We start from the raw sequence: 14760 nt of genomic DNA, 5'->3' as shown, positions 1-14760 counted from the left end.
GGAGGAACGAGAAGTTCCTTGGCGATGACAGAGGTACCTAAAAAAAATTTCAGTGGGCAGAGGCCCATTCTTGCTGCCTGTCAACGATCCACATCCCAGGGGTGGACATCTGGGAGGTGGACTTCCTGAGCAGGTAGACCTTTCATCCAGGGGAGTGGGAATCTCCATGCTGAAGTGTTTCAAGTCTGATTCTCAAGTGGGTTCAGTCAGAATTAGAGACTTCCAGGAACCCCAAGGTGGAACTGATATATGCTCTGGCAGCCCCTTGGACCTTCAATCTAGCATACCTGTTGTCCTCCGTTTGCTCTTCTTCCTCGAGTAATTACTCGAATCAAACACGAAACGGCCTCGGTGACTTTCATAGCACAGGCCTGGGCTCGCAGGATTTGGTATGTAGATCTGGTGGAGATGACATCTTTTCCACCTTGGAGACTTCCTTTGCGGAAGGACTTTCTGATTCAGGGATCCTTCTTTATCCCAAATCTAGTTTTCTCTGGCACTGTCTGCTTGGAAATAGTGTGGAACCAATGGCACTACAAATAACTTAGACCCTTCTATTCCAAATTAGATCCACTAATAGTATAGTGAATTTAGTATGGTGCTATGTAGTGAATATCAATTGCAAAAAGTTTTGAGGAGAGATTGAGAAAACCTGATCCTCAAGAAAGACTACAGAAACAGCACTCCATGGGTTAAGTGTTCAGATACATTAATTCTACTATTGCGTATATGCATTAAAGTTCTGTGTGCTTATTGGGGACTTGACAGACTAATTACCTTTGTGGGGGGGGTGCGAATAAAACATAACTTTTATTGTACACAGATTACAAAATAAAACTGGAAACACTTTATTAAAAACACTCTAAGGTTTTATCTTCTGATGCCTGAAATTTCGTCACAGTTAATATTGCTGTTTCTGTAGTCTTTCTTGAGGATCAGGTTTTCTCAACCTCTCCTCAAAACTTTTTGCAACTGTCTGCTTGGAGATTGAACGCTTGATTTTGTCCAAGCGGGGGTTTTCTGATTCGGTCATAGAGACTATGCTTCAGGCTTGTGAATCTGCATCTAGAAGGATTTACCATAGATTTGGTGTACATATCTTTATTGGTGTGAATCCAAGGGCTACTCATGAAGTAGAGTTAGGATTCCTAGGTTTGGTCTTTTCTCCAGGAAGGTTGGAGAAAGGTTTAAAGACGAGTTCCCTAAAGGGTCAAATCTCGGCATTATCTATCTTGTTACAAACGTCTGGAGGATGTTCCAGATGTTCAGTCTTTTTGTCAGGTTTTGGTCAGGATCAGGCCTGTGTTCAAACCAGTTACTCCTCCATGGAGTTTAAATTTAGTTATCAATGTTCTTCAAGGGGCTCTGGTTGAGCCTATGCATTCCTTAGATATTAAATTTTGTGTACCACATTAGGATTTCTTCCTATGGTTGTTTCTGATCGGAACATTAATCTGGAGATTGTTGTTCTTTTCTTTGTCCTAATCCTTCTTATCAGAAGGAGAGGTTTCTGCATAATTTGGACGTGGTCCGTGCTTTAAAGTTTTTCCTGCAGGCGACTAGGGATTTTCGTCAGTCTTCTTCTTTGTTTGTGGTTTTCTCAGGAAGACGCAAGGGACAGAAAGCTATGGCTACTTCTTTCTTTTTGGCTGAAGAGTATCATACGTTTTGCATATGAGACTGCTGGACAGCAGCCTCCCGAGAGAGTTCCGGCTCATTCCACGAGTGCTGTTGCTTCCTCATGGGCGTTCAAAAATGAAGCTTCTGTGGAACAGATTTGCAAAGCTGCAACTTGGTCCTCTCTTTTGACACTTGACACTTGCCTTGACTGAGGCTGCTTTTGGGAGAAAGGTTTTTCAAGCAGTGGTGTCTTCCGTTTAGGTTCCCTGTCTTGTCCCTCCCGTATCATCTGTGTACTCTAGCTTGGGTATTGAATCCCATTAGTAATTAAGATGATCTGTGGACTCATTGTGTCTTAAAAAAGAAAAGAAAATTTATGCTTACCTGATAAATTTATTTCTTTTTTGACACAATGAATCCATTGCCCACCGTGTTCTTTTAGACAGGTTGTGGGTTATTGTAAACTTCAGACACCTCTGCACCTTGGCTTTTCCTTTCTCTTCCTAACTTCAGTCGAATGACTGGAGTGGGAGGGAGGGGAGGAGCTATTTAACAGCTCTGCTGTGGTGCTCTTTGCCTCCTCCTGCTGACCAGGAGGTGAATATCCCATTAGTAATTAAGATGATCCGTGGACTCATCGTGTCAAAAAAGAAATAAATTTATCAGGTAAGCATACATTTTCTTTTTTTATTGTAATTATACAATTTCTATGTATGTTTAACCCCTTGAGTGCTAATGACGGCTCTGAGCCATCACAAATTGTCTCAGTCAGGTGCTAATGACGGCTCCGAGCCATCACTAGCACTCTCCCACTTTGAAGGAGATCTGGGGGCTTCCATCAGCTCCTACCCCGGGCCATCTGGCCTGTATAGTGACAGGCATCACCGGGGCTTCACGTTACATGCGGTGACGTCACGCGCAACGACGTGACGACGTCACCGCACAACTTTATTGATAACTGACAATTGGGAAATGGGGGCATGCTGCTTAGAAACCTGTATCTCAGGCATCTAAGCAGATACAGACCCCCAAGACCAACCGTTGGAAAGGTAATCTCCTAACCTTTCCAACGGTATATAGTAGGCGGTATTTGAATAAAAGAAAAAAGTTATTAAACAAAATGTTGAAAAAAAAAGATGTGGGGGTGTTTAGGGGCTCATAAATAAAAATCAAAACTGCCTAGAGACCCCCAAAATATATTTTCTAAAAAATAAACTAATATATTTTAAAAAAATCAAAAATATTGCTTTATATATTCTAACTAAATAATCACTGTAGTAGGCAGTGTAAATGCAGTGATCACTTAGCTATAAAATGTCACATTCCCTTTCCCAGTATGGCTCCTGATATTATATTTGTAATCCCATGATCACCTAGATCATGCAGTTACAAATTACCAATGGTAGAGGGATGCTTTTTATGAAAAATTAATAATATTTTTATTATCAGTCTTTTGGCCTGTGTGTTAGGTGAGTAAGCATCTTCTTTGCTCAGCTCTTCCCATAGTCTAAAATCCTTTCATTTTTGCTGCAAAAAGCTTATTTTTTGCAGTAAAATGTAGATCTTTTATTTCTAGCAGCATAATTTCTTTGAAAATATCTTTATTTTTGTTAAGAGAATTATGGCTAAGCGTCTGATGAGTGCTGAGGAAGCAGCTGAGATTCTTATGAACTTAGACTCTGATTCCTTCTCTGATGACACATCTGCTGCAGAAGATTCTGACAGCGACTTTTTCCCTGGGCTGTCATCATATAGTGACAGTTCAAGTAAGACAGATGAACCAACTGAGCCACGGCGTGGCCGCAGACAGTTCAGAGCTGTCAGTTCTCGCGGCAGAGGGATGGCAACAACATCCGCAGTGGCCCCACAGCATACTGTGGGAGTCATGGGCATAGGGGATGTTGCAACAACATTTGCAGTGGCCACATAGCATACTGTGGGAGTTAAGGGCATAGGGGATGTTGCAACAAAATCCTCAGTGGCCGCACAGCATACTATGGGAGTCATGGGCAGGCCTGTTCCAAGCTACAACTGGACCTCCCCTAATATGGTTCAGCCAGTGTTGCCTCCATTTACTGGCAATTCTGGCCTCTTGGTGGGCACTTCAAACCAATCAACTACTTTCAGTTGTTTGTGGATGATGAGTTCTTAGAATTTATTGTTCAGCAGACAAATCTGTATGCTGAGCAATTTTTTCAAAATGCTGGTGCAGAACATAGCCGCCATGCAAGAGCACATCGATGGACTGCGACCAATTTGCAAGAGATGAGGAAATTCTGGGGCCTCACTCTGCTAATGGGGATTGTGCAAAAGCCAAGCATAGCCTCATATTGGTCAAAGCAGTCTACTCAGATGACCCCTATCTTCCCTGCTACAATGAGCAGGGACAGATATATCTTATTGCTCAAGTTTTTGCATTATAATAATAATGCAAATGCTCTGCCACGGGACAACTCAGAACATGACCGATTGTTTAAAATAAGGCCTGTTCTTGACCATTTATTGGCAAGATTTCAAGAGTGCTATACTCCAGGCCAGAACATATCGGTTGATGAATCCTTGATCTTATATAAGGGACGTATTGTTTTTAAACAATACATTCCTTCTAAGAGAGCTTGCTATGGGATCAAGCTGTATAAGCTGTGTGAGAGCTCTAGTGGATACATCTATCGTTTTAGGGTATACACTGGCAAGGATTCTGTTCTAGCACCCCCTGACTGTCCCTCCTCCCTTGCTGCAAGTGAAAAAATAATGTGGGACTTACTCCACCCAATATTTAATAAAGGTTACCATGTATATGTGGATAACTTTTACACTGGTGTGCCATTATTTAAATTGCTATATAGCAAGGGCACTGTTGCATGTGGCACAATCCGTGCCAATCGCAAAGGCTTTCTGACTCACATGTTCAGAAAGCAAAAAAGAGGAGAGACCTCAGCTTTGCGCTCTGATGAGCTGCTAGCTGTGAAATTCACAGACAAGAAGGATGTGCACTATACATGATGAGAGAACATCACCTGTTTATGTCAGGGGGCAGAGCACTCCAACTATGAAACCCATATGTGTCCTGGATTACAATCAGCATATGGGAGGGGCAGATAAGACTGACCAGATGCTTGAACAATACTCTGCTTCTCGCAAAGCAAATACATGGTACAAGAAACTGGCAGTCCACTTGATATAATTGCCAATGCTTAATGCATTTGTACTGTATCAGGCTACCCAAGGAAGAGGGCTACGTTTCCTGAAATTTCAGGAATCTATTATTAAAAGCCTTCTCTCCTCAGGGGATATTCCAGTAACTGGGCCAAGTGAGGAGAATGCAAGATTGCATGGCCGTCACTTTGCTGCGTATATACCAGCTACTGAGAAAAAAAATTTTCCCTAGTAGAAGGTGTAGAGTGTGCTTTCAGCATGGACGTCATAAAGAGACCCGTTATTACTGTCCAGACTGCCCCTTTAAACCAGGGCTATTCATGCCAGAATGCTTCCGTATTTATTATACTATGGAAACATACTAGCTGCATACACTTACAACCCCAGGAGGCTCTGAAATGCAGATACATGTCCCTGGTTGAAGCTTATGCCTGACCAGCCAAGTGCCTTGGTTGAGGCTTATGCCTGACCAGCCCAGTACCCTGGTTGAGGCTTACGCCTGACCAGCCCAGTACCCTGGTTGAGGCTTACGCCTGACCAGCATAGTGCCCTGGTTGAGGCTTACGCCTGACCAGCCCAGTGCCCTGGTTGAGGCTTACGCCTGACCAGCCCAGTGCCCTGGTTGAGGCTTACACCTGACCAGCCCAGTACCCTGTTTGAGGCTTACGCCTGACCAGCACAGTACCCTGGTTGAGGCTTACGCCTGACCAGCACAGTGCCCTGGTTGAGGCTTACGCCTGACCAGCACAGTATCCTGGTTGAGGCTTATGCCTGACCAGCCCAGTACCCTGGTTGAGGCTTACGCCTGACCAGCACAGTGCCCTGGTTGAGGGTTATGCCTGACTAGCCCAGTGCCCTGGTTGAGGCTTACGCCTGACCAGCCCAGTGCCCTGGTTGAGGCTTACGCCTGACCAACCCAGTACCCTGGTTGAGGCTTACGCCTGACCAACCCAGTACCCTGGTTGAGGCTTATGTTTTATCAGCACCATGCCCTAGTTGAGGCTTACGCCTGACTAGCCCAGTGATTGAGTTGCCCCTAGCAAAAGGTACGTATGAAGTGAGATATGAAAGGTGTGTGACTGGCCAGTGGTAGGGGTTGTGTTTCTGTAAGTGAATAGAGATACAAAAGGTGTGTGTATGGTCAGTAGTAGGGATGAAAGTCTTGATGTATGTAGGGGTGGGTGCTTCTGTGAGTGAATCAGACATGAAAGGTGTGTGAATGGTCAGTAGCAAGGGTTGAAGCCTTGACGTGGCGTTACTGCTCACATGGCTATCCATGTGCTAATTCAACCAGTGTGAGTGCCTGTAATGCTTGTGTGGGTAATGCAAAAGAGTGTTATATTTTTAAACATAAAATAAAATCATTTAGAATTAGGTTAGTCAATTAATGAGGTAGATAAAACTGTTTAATTGCATATATAACCCCTATATGTTTAAAGTGTTTCAAGGTAGTCATGTCTCCAGTTTAACAGCTGTAGCCACATGGGAATTATAGATACAGTAAACAAGGTACATAGTTTTGGAAAGTACACCCCTTGACGCATATAATGAGGGGATGCATGTATTGCTAGCACAAATTTGACATAAATTAACACGTCACTTTGCTTAGAGAAAAATATTTTTTAAGCAAAACACCATATTCCATGAATATTTGTACACTCCAATTTTGTTCTAGAAGTACATATAGCCCCTCATTTGATGCGTCAGGGGGTGTACTTTCTACAAATGTGTACTTTATGTACCCTTATTTAACTTCCCAGGTGGCTAGAGCTGTTTAAGTGCAGACATGGCAACCTTGAAAATCTTAATTAAAAATTGTCTTTAAAAATTTAGGGCGATGTCTGCAGTTTAGCAGCTGTAGCCAGCTGGGAATTTAAGATACAGTATACAAGGTACACAGTTTTGGAAAGTACACCCCTTGGCGTATCAAATGAGGAGCTGCATGTATTGCTAGCACAAATTTGGAGTGCGTAAGACATAAACAAACATGTCACTTTGCTTAGTAAAACATATTTTCTAAGCAAAGCACCATATTCCATGAATATTTGTGCACTCCTCTTTTGTGCTAGAAGTACATATTGCCCCTCATTTGATGCATCAGGGGTAGTACTTTCTACAAATGTGTACTTTATGTATCCTAATTTAACTTCCCAGGTAGCTAGAGCTATTTAACTGCAGATATAGCAACCTTGAAAATCTTATTTAAAAATTGTCTTTAAACATTTGGGGTGATGTCTATAATTAGACAGCTGTAGCCACCTGGGAATTTAAGATACAGTATACAAGGTACACAATTGTGGAAAGTACACCCCTTGGCGCATCAAATGAGAGGCTGCATGTATTGCTAGCTCAAATTTGGAGTGTGTAAGATATAAATGAACATGCCGCTTTATTTAATTATTTTATTTATTTATTTTTACAAGTGTGATATTCGCTTATTTGTTGCACACTTCAGATATGTGATAAAAATACAAATAAGACCTCATTTGATGGAGCTGGGGGTGTAGTTTCTAAAATCATATAGTTTTATTGCCATATATTAATTTCCCAGGCAGCTAAAGCTGTTTAGTTGCTGGCAACAATACATTAAATTTAAAGATGCTTTTTGTTAAGGTCTATCAAATTGACACATCGGCAATAAAACAGTAGAAAAACACAGTAAAATGTTCACAATTTCTGCTTATTTTAGACAGGTTACCTACTGCAAATATATAGCAACACAGGTTTTGATGATAGAGTTTAGAAAAATAAAATTACAAACTAATTTGTATTGATTGTGGAGTACAAAAATACACTTTTCTCATATTTTATGCTTTATTTTTAAAACCTGTTGAGACATACACATATAATAATGGTATATTTGGAATCTGCTAGGTCTGAAAAAAACAATATATAGTTTGTATAGTTTATTCCCACAAAATTTACTTCTAAAAGTGTTTAAACATGAGCTGCAACAAAAAGCTCAAAACTAGCTTAGCACCCAAAGGGTTAAGCTTTATAGATGCAGAGCAGATGAAATACATGAGATACTGTTAAGCAAGATGAATTGTAAGTGGGAGGATAACTTTTAAAAACAGTCTGCAGTATACTAATTACATTTTGCCCTTCACTTGTCATGTTCCATGATATCTAGCATTATTCTATATTGAGAATGATTTTCAGTTCCATGGTTTTTGGAATTATACATAATTTGACAACTGCATTTTTGAAGAAAAAAAATGCACTCAGCCTGTTTTTCTGCAGGATGGAATATGGAATAACTTTTAAATAAGTAAAAATAGTAGTTTTTTGTGTGTTTTTTTTACACTCTAAACTTTCAAATTAAATTACATTTTTTCTTTGTCAAATATAAAAAAACAACAACCATTAACCCATTCGCAATATGGACAAAGTACCTACGTTTAACACAGAGGTGCATGTGAAGGTCCCAGCTGTCAGATTAGAGAGTGGAGACTGCAGCTGGGGGCAGTTGCCAAATGACTGATTGTCACAGAGAGTGACACTGTTGGTGCCGAATGGAAGTGGTGGGAGGGGGGCGGGTGGGCAGCCCAGCAGAGGAGGGGGGAAGGGAGAGGCAAGGTTCTCTGTCTAAACTACAGAAAGTTATGAAGGAAGAGGCAGTGATGGGGTCCTACCCTATAGAACAATAATGGCTGGAGAGGGGAACCTACGCTACAGGAAAGGGGGGGGGGGGAGGGCCCTTTGCAACAGGGAGAAAAAATAAATAATACATATAAAATAAAAACAATAATTTGTTTTAGCAGATTGGCTGCAATGGTGAAGAGTAGTTAGATGGGGAGTGTTAGAGAGCTGTTTGGGGGGGGGGGGATCATGGAGGTGTGAGGTTGAGAAGGAATCTACACTACAAAAATATAATTTTTTTTTATTTTTTATTTTTTTTTAAAAAATATTATACTGCATACTGGCAGATTGTCTGCCAGTACCTAAGATGGTATACACAAAGAGGAACTCCAGCACTCCAGTATTTGAAAAAGGCAATTTTATTAAGCAACGTTTCGGGGTCACAGCCCCTTCCTCATGCTATATCTTTATTACACAACACATCACCATTTAAATACCCTCCTCTAGGCGCCAAAAATGCACCTACATTGGGGAATTGTCTCCCTCTAGTGGTTACTTGTGGTCACTATACCAAATGTATATACTATTTCCTAAGTGATATATATTGCTACTTATAAACACATTACATTATGTTTACAACTATACAGGAATATACAACAATATCAAAAATGCATAAATGTGTGACAAATGCCTAAATGTATGAAAAATCTTATCTACAAATGTATAAAAGAATTATTTTGTAAAACAAATGTTTAAAAAATATATATGAAGATGCAGATATCTATATTTTTTGTATGTTTTACTCTACTCAATTAATATAGGTTCACTTACTCAAAGCTCATTTTCCAAAATCATATTGCTATTTGGATAATCATAGGGGGAATATATGGAAAAGCAGACTTATATTATGTTCAAATCTTGTTATGCAATATTATACCCTTGGATAAACTACTTGGATAAACTACTAAAAGAAATATGCTCCTTGGAGGAAGTGATGCTTTAGAATAAACTTTAGAAAAAACATAATACTTTTAGAAAAAACAAGACAAGTCATAATCTCTATTGAGACCCCTAGGTTGAAGTGTAGCTAGTTGGTGTATCCACCACATTTCCCTTTGTTGGAGGAGACGTTCCCTATCCATTCCATTTCTATTGGGGCCTACATGGTCTATTATCTGCCACCTCATCTGGCTGACACTATGTCCTTTCTCTAGGAAATGACTTGAGACTGGGGCATCTTTGTTATTACACCTAATGTTCGATCTGTGCTGACTCATACGGTCACGGGCCTTGCGAGTAGTCTCGCCGATATAGACCAAGGAACATGGGCATTTTATAAGGTAAATTACATGAGTTGTCTCGCAGGTATAGAAGCCTTTGACATTGTATTTCCTACCACTTTGAGGGTGGTGGAAATTCTCTCCTTTAATGATCGAATGGCAACTCATGCAATTGTAACAGGGGAACGTACCTACTCTCTTTTTCCCAGTGATTGTCTGCTGTATTTTACCTGTGGTCCCCAAGTCTGTTTTAACAAGCTGGTCTCTTAGGCTCTTGACCCTTTTATAGGCCATGAGTGGTGGTTTTTTAAAATATGTAACTCCCTTGTTACATTCCTCTAAAATATGCCAATTTTGGCGTATAAGTTTAGCCATTTTGTTACTGAGTGGATTATATTGGCTCACAAAAACCATTCTATCCATATTCTTGTCTGTGTTCCTACTCCTAGTTATATCCAATTCAGTAAGTGTATTATCCAATAATTTGTCAGGGTATCCCCTATTAGTGAATTTTTCTTTCATTTCTTTGAACCTATGGGATTTCCTGTCATTAGAGCTTACAATCCTATCTACTCTGAGTAGTTGGCTTCTAGGAAGTGACTCTATCAAATTTCGGGGGTGAAAACTATTGTACAGAAGGAGGTTATTTTTGTCTGTTTCTTTACAGTGTAAATCAAACTCTAAAAGTCTACCCGCTTTGATGACTTTTGTGTCTAAAAAGGCTACATATAAGTAGCAATATATATCACTTAGGAAATAGTATATACATTTGGTATAGTGACCACAAGTAACCACTAGAGGGAGACAATTCCCCAATGTAGGTGCATTTTTGGCGCCTAGAGGAGGGTATTTAAATGGTGATGTGTTGTGTAATAAAGATATAGCATGAGGAAGGGGCTGTGACCCCGAAACGTTGCTTAATAAAATTGCCTTTTTCAAATACTGGAGTGCTGGAGTTCCTCTTTGTGTATACCATTGACAGATTATTGGGGGGCTGTGGCAGTGCCCCTGGTCTCCTGTGCACCCGGACCTCTGTGCTGTGCTCACTCTTGGACTGAGTACCTAAGATGGTGGTAGCTTTCAGAGGGGAAGAGCAAATATTAAATTTACACTCTAATTGATTAACCCCTTCACTGCTGAAAATTTCATCAGTGAAGTGCGCAGCTGCAATTAGTCGCCTTCTAATTACCAAAATTAATGGCAAAGCCATGCATTTATGCTACTTCTGAACAAAGGGGATCCCAGAAAAGATATTATAATCATATGTCTTATGACTGCAGTATCTGTGTGTAAACAATTTAGTTAGTAATCCAAACTATGTGAACATTTTAACATTGTTTTAATATGATTGTATTTTAAGGCCAAATAGTGGCATTAAATATATCAAAATGGGTATAGATCAATACCTTGGGTTGTCTGCTTTAAAAATATATATAGTTTTCATAGGCAAATAAAAAAACAAAACAAAGGCTCTTTTTCTGTTGAATGACAGCAAAAAATGCTAAAAATGATTCTGTACTTTGGGCACATTTTCCTCTGAAATTTCTGGTAGTGAATGGGTTAATCTATGCACTTCTTGTATACAAACAAACTTTATTTTGCCTATAACAAAAAAAACATTCTGAGTTTTGCGTTAGAGGCTATGCGGTGCTAACGAGCAGTTTATGCTCACCGCTCACTTACAGACAGCGCTGGTATTACGGGTTTTTACAAATCCGTCGTTAACAGACAAGAAGTGAGCGTTGAGCAAAATTTTGCTCCACATCTCATTCCAATACCAGCGCTGCTTACGTTAGCGGTGAGCTGGTGTAATGTACTTGTGCACGATTTCCCCATAGGAATCAACGGGGAGAGCAGGCTGAAAAAAAGTCTAACACCTGCAAAAAAGCAGTGTTTAGCTCCAAACACAGCCTTATTGATTCCTATGGGGAAATAAAAGTTATGTTTACACCTAACACCCTAACATGAACCCTGAGTCTAAACACCCCTAATATTTCACTTATTAACCCCTAATCTGCAACCCCAACATCGCCGACACCTACATTATATTATTAACCCCTAATCTGCCGCTCCGGACAATGCCGCCACCTACATTATACTTATTAACCCCTAATCTGCCGCCGCCACCTACATTATATTTATTAACCCATAATCTGCCGCCCCCAACGTCGCCGCCACTATTCTAAATTTATTAACCCTAAACCTAAGTATAACCCTAACCCCCCCTAACTTAAATATAATTTAAATAAATCTAAATAAAATTCCTATCATTAACTAAATTATTCCTATTTAAAACTAAATACTTACCTATAAAATAAACCCTAAGCTAGCTACAATATAACTAATAGTTACATTGTAGCTAGCTTAGGTTTTATTTTTATTTTACAGGCAAGTTTGTATTTATTTTAACTAGGTAGACTAGTTACTAAATAGTTATTAACTATTTAATAAACTACCTAGCTAAAATAAAGATACATTTACCTGTAAAATAAAACCTAACCTAAGTTACAATTACACTTAACACTACACTATAATTAAATTAAATCCCTACATTAAATACAATTAAATAAAATTAGATCAAGTACAAAAACAAACTAACACTAAATTACAGAAAATAATAAACAAATTACAAGACTTTTAAACTAATTACACCTAATCTAATCCCCCTAACAAAATAAAAAAGCCCCCCAAAATAAAAAATGTCCTACCCTAAACTAAATTACAAACAGCCTTTTGCGGGGCATTGCCCCAAAGTAATCAGCTCTTTTACCTGTAAAACAAATTCCCTCCCAACATTAAAACCCACCACCCACACAACCAACCTTACTCTAAAACCCACCCAATACCCCCTTAAAAAAAAACTAACACTAACCCCTTGAAGATCACCTTACCGGGAGAAGTCTTCATCCAACCAGGCCGAAGTCCTCAACGAAACCGGGAGAAGTCTTCATTCAAGTTGGGCGAAGTGGTCCTCCAGACGGGCAGAAGTCTTCATCCAGATGGCATCTTCTATCTTTATCCATCCGGTGCGGAGCAGGTCCATCTTCAAGACATCCGACGCGGAGCATCCTCTTCATCCGGAGTCTTCTTACTGAATGAAGATACCTTTAAGTGACGTCAGCCAATCGGAATTAAGGTAGAAAAAAAATCCTATTGGCTGATGCAATCAGCCAATAGGATTGAAGTTCAATTCTATTGGCTGATCCAATCAGCCAATAGGAATGAGCTTGCATTCTATTGGCTGTTCCAATCAGCCAATAGAATGCCAGCTCAATCCTATTGGCTGATTGCATCAGCCAATAGGATTTTTTCTACCTTAATTCTGATTGGCTGATAGAATTCTATCAGCCAATCAGAATTGAAGAGACGCCATATTGGATGACGTCACTTAAAAGGTACCTTCATTCAGTAAGAAGACTCCAGATGAAGAGGATGCTCCGCGTCGGATGTCTTGAAGATGGACCCGCTCCGCGCCGGATGGATGAAGATAGAAGATGCCGTCTGGATGAAGACTTCTGCCCGTCTGGAGGACCACTTCACCTGGCTTGGATGAAGACTTCTCCCAGCATCATTGAGGACTTCAGCCCGGTTGGATGAAGACTTCTCTCGGTAAGGTGATCTTCAAGGGGTTAGTGTTAGGTATTTGTCAGGGGGTATTGGGTGGGTTTTAGAGTAGGGTTGGTTGTGTGGGTGGCAGTCAAAACCTTCCCTAGGAGCCTGGGGAAGGTGGACTGTGCTAGGCCCTCTGTTGACTGGAATGAGCCGGATGCCAGGAAGTGCACAACACACAACAGCTTCTGCATACCAGTCAGAGCTCAGTTCCTATTCACTTGAGGGTCAATATCATCCTTCAAGACCTCATATAGGTCAATGAGGCTTGCAGAAGTCAAGCAATACTTTTCCCTGACCTCCTCCTCTGTCATTCCAAACAGGGTGACCCTAACCGTGTGGATTCTTGTTGCCCTTGCTCTTCCCCTCTGCTGATGCCAATGTCTTATAGGCCCTGCCGACCTATGACCAGCTGCAGCAACAACAGCAGCAGGGGCAGTACCAGGAACAGACAGCAGCAGGAGGAGCAGGGACAGCAGCAGCAGGAGCAAGGACGGCTACAGCACCACGACCAGGGACCTCAGCAGAAAGTAGATCAGCTGCAGCAACTATATCAGCAGCAGGGAGAGCATCCCCAGCAGCAGCAGGTATATCCTCCACAGCAGCACCAGGTATATCCTCCACAACAGGGGCTTGTAGGCCTTCCAGAACCCCTTGTGCCCCACGATGCTGTCTCTATAGATATTGCAGGTAAAGCAGGGGAAACATGGTGGCTAATGAGGGTGTGCATTGTCAGGTGTTTTAATGCTGCAGGTGAGAGGTTGTGTTTGTGATTGGTTTGATACACTTGCAGAGGGAGGATACTACTGTTTGTAATAATAAAGTGCTTAGAAGAGGTTTAACTGTTTGAGATTTGTTGCTGATATGTATGTGATTGCGCATGCGTTAGGTGTTTGTTAGGACTTCCAGGGAGTTATGGTGCTTTTTTAGTCAGTGCAAGGGTTTCTGCGCCTGCAATGTGTGGCAAGATGAGAATGGAGTAGCTTTTCTGAATTATGAGCTTAAAGGGCCACTAAACCCAAAATCTTTCTTTCATGATTCAGATAGAGAATAGAAATTTAAACAACATTACAATTTACTTCTATTATTTATTTTGCTTCATTTTTTAGATATCCTTAGTTGAAGAAAAAGCAATGCACATGGTGAGCCAATCACACAAGGCTTCTATGTGTAGCAACCAATCAGCAGCAACTGAGCATATCTAGATATGCTTTTCAGCAAGGAATATCAAGAGAATAAAACAAATTAGATAATAGAAGTAGATTAGAAAGATGTTTAAAATTGCATTCTCTTTCTAAATCATGAAAGAAAAAATGTGGGTTTCATGTCCCTTTAAGTCCTTACGCTGTATATTGGATACCGATCCGAATTGCCCGCCAGTTCTATGTTAGTCTATAGAACGAAAGTAGCAGACGCACCACAAAGTGGTGCGTCTGCTACTTTCGTTCTATATTACTTTGAGGATTTTTGCAGTAATCCTACTGCAGTATGCACCCTATTAAGGATTTGAATT

The 14760-nt window shown here is 40.6% G+C and overlaps 1 protein-coding gene across 2 annotated transcripts in view; it reads right to left on the bottom strand.

Moving 5' to 3' along the window:
• LOC128648818 (chemerin-like receptor 1) overlaps nt 1–14760 on the bottom strand; it is a 170781-nt gene that overhangs the window by 76237 nt on the left and 79784 nt on the right. The window contains exon 1 of one of the 2 annotated variants that reach the window (XM_053701693.1): nt 8176–8242. The exons of the other annotated variant lie outside the window; for it this stretch is intronic. The gene's annotated coding sequence lies outside the window, so the exon portion shown is untranslated. Of the gene's footprint in view, nt 1–8175; nt 8243–14760 lie in introns of those variants that run through there. 2 annotated transcript variants of the gene reach the window in all.

This window comes from Bombina bombina, chromosome 2 (assembly GCF_027579735.1).
Source record: "Bombina bombina isolate aBomBom1 chromosome 2, aBomBom1.pri, whole genome shotgun sequence".
In the NCBI taxonomy this organism is placed as follows: Eukaryota; Metazoa; Chordata; class Amphibia; order Anura; family Bombinatoridae; genus Bombina; species Bombina bombina.
The sequence above is the reverse complement of the archived record's forward strand: the minus strand, read 5'-3'. Positions and strand labels throughout refer to the sequence as shown.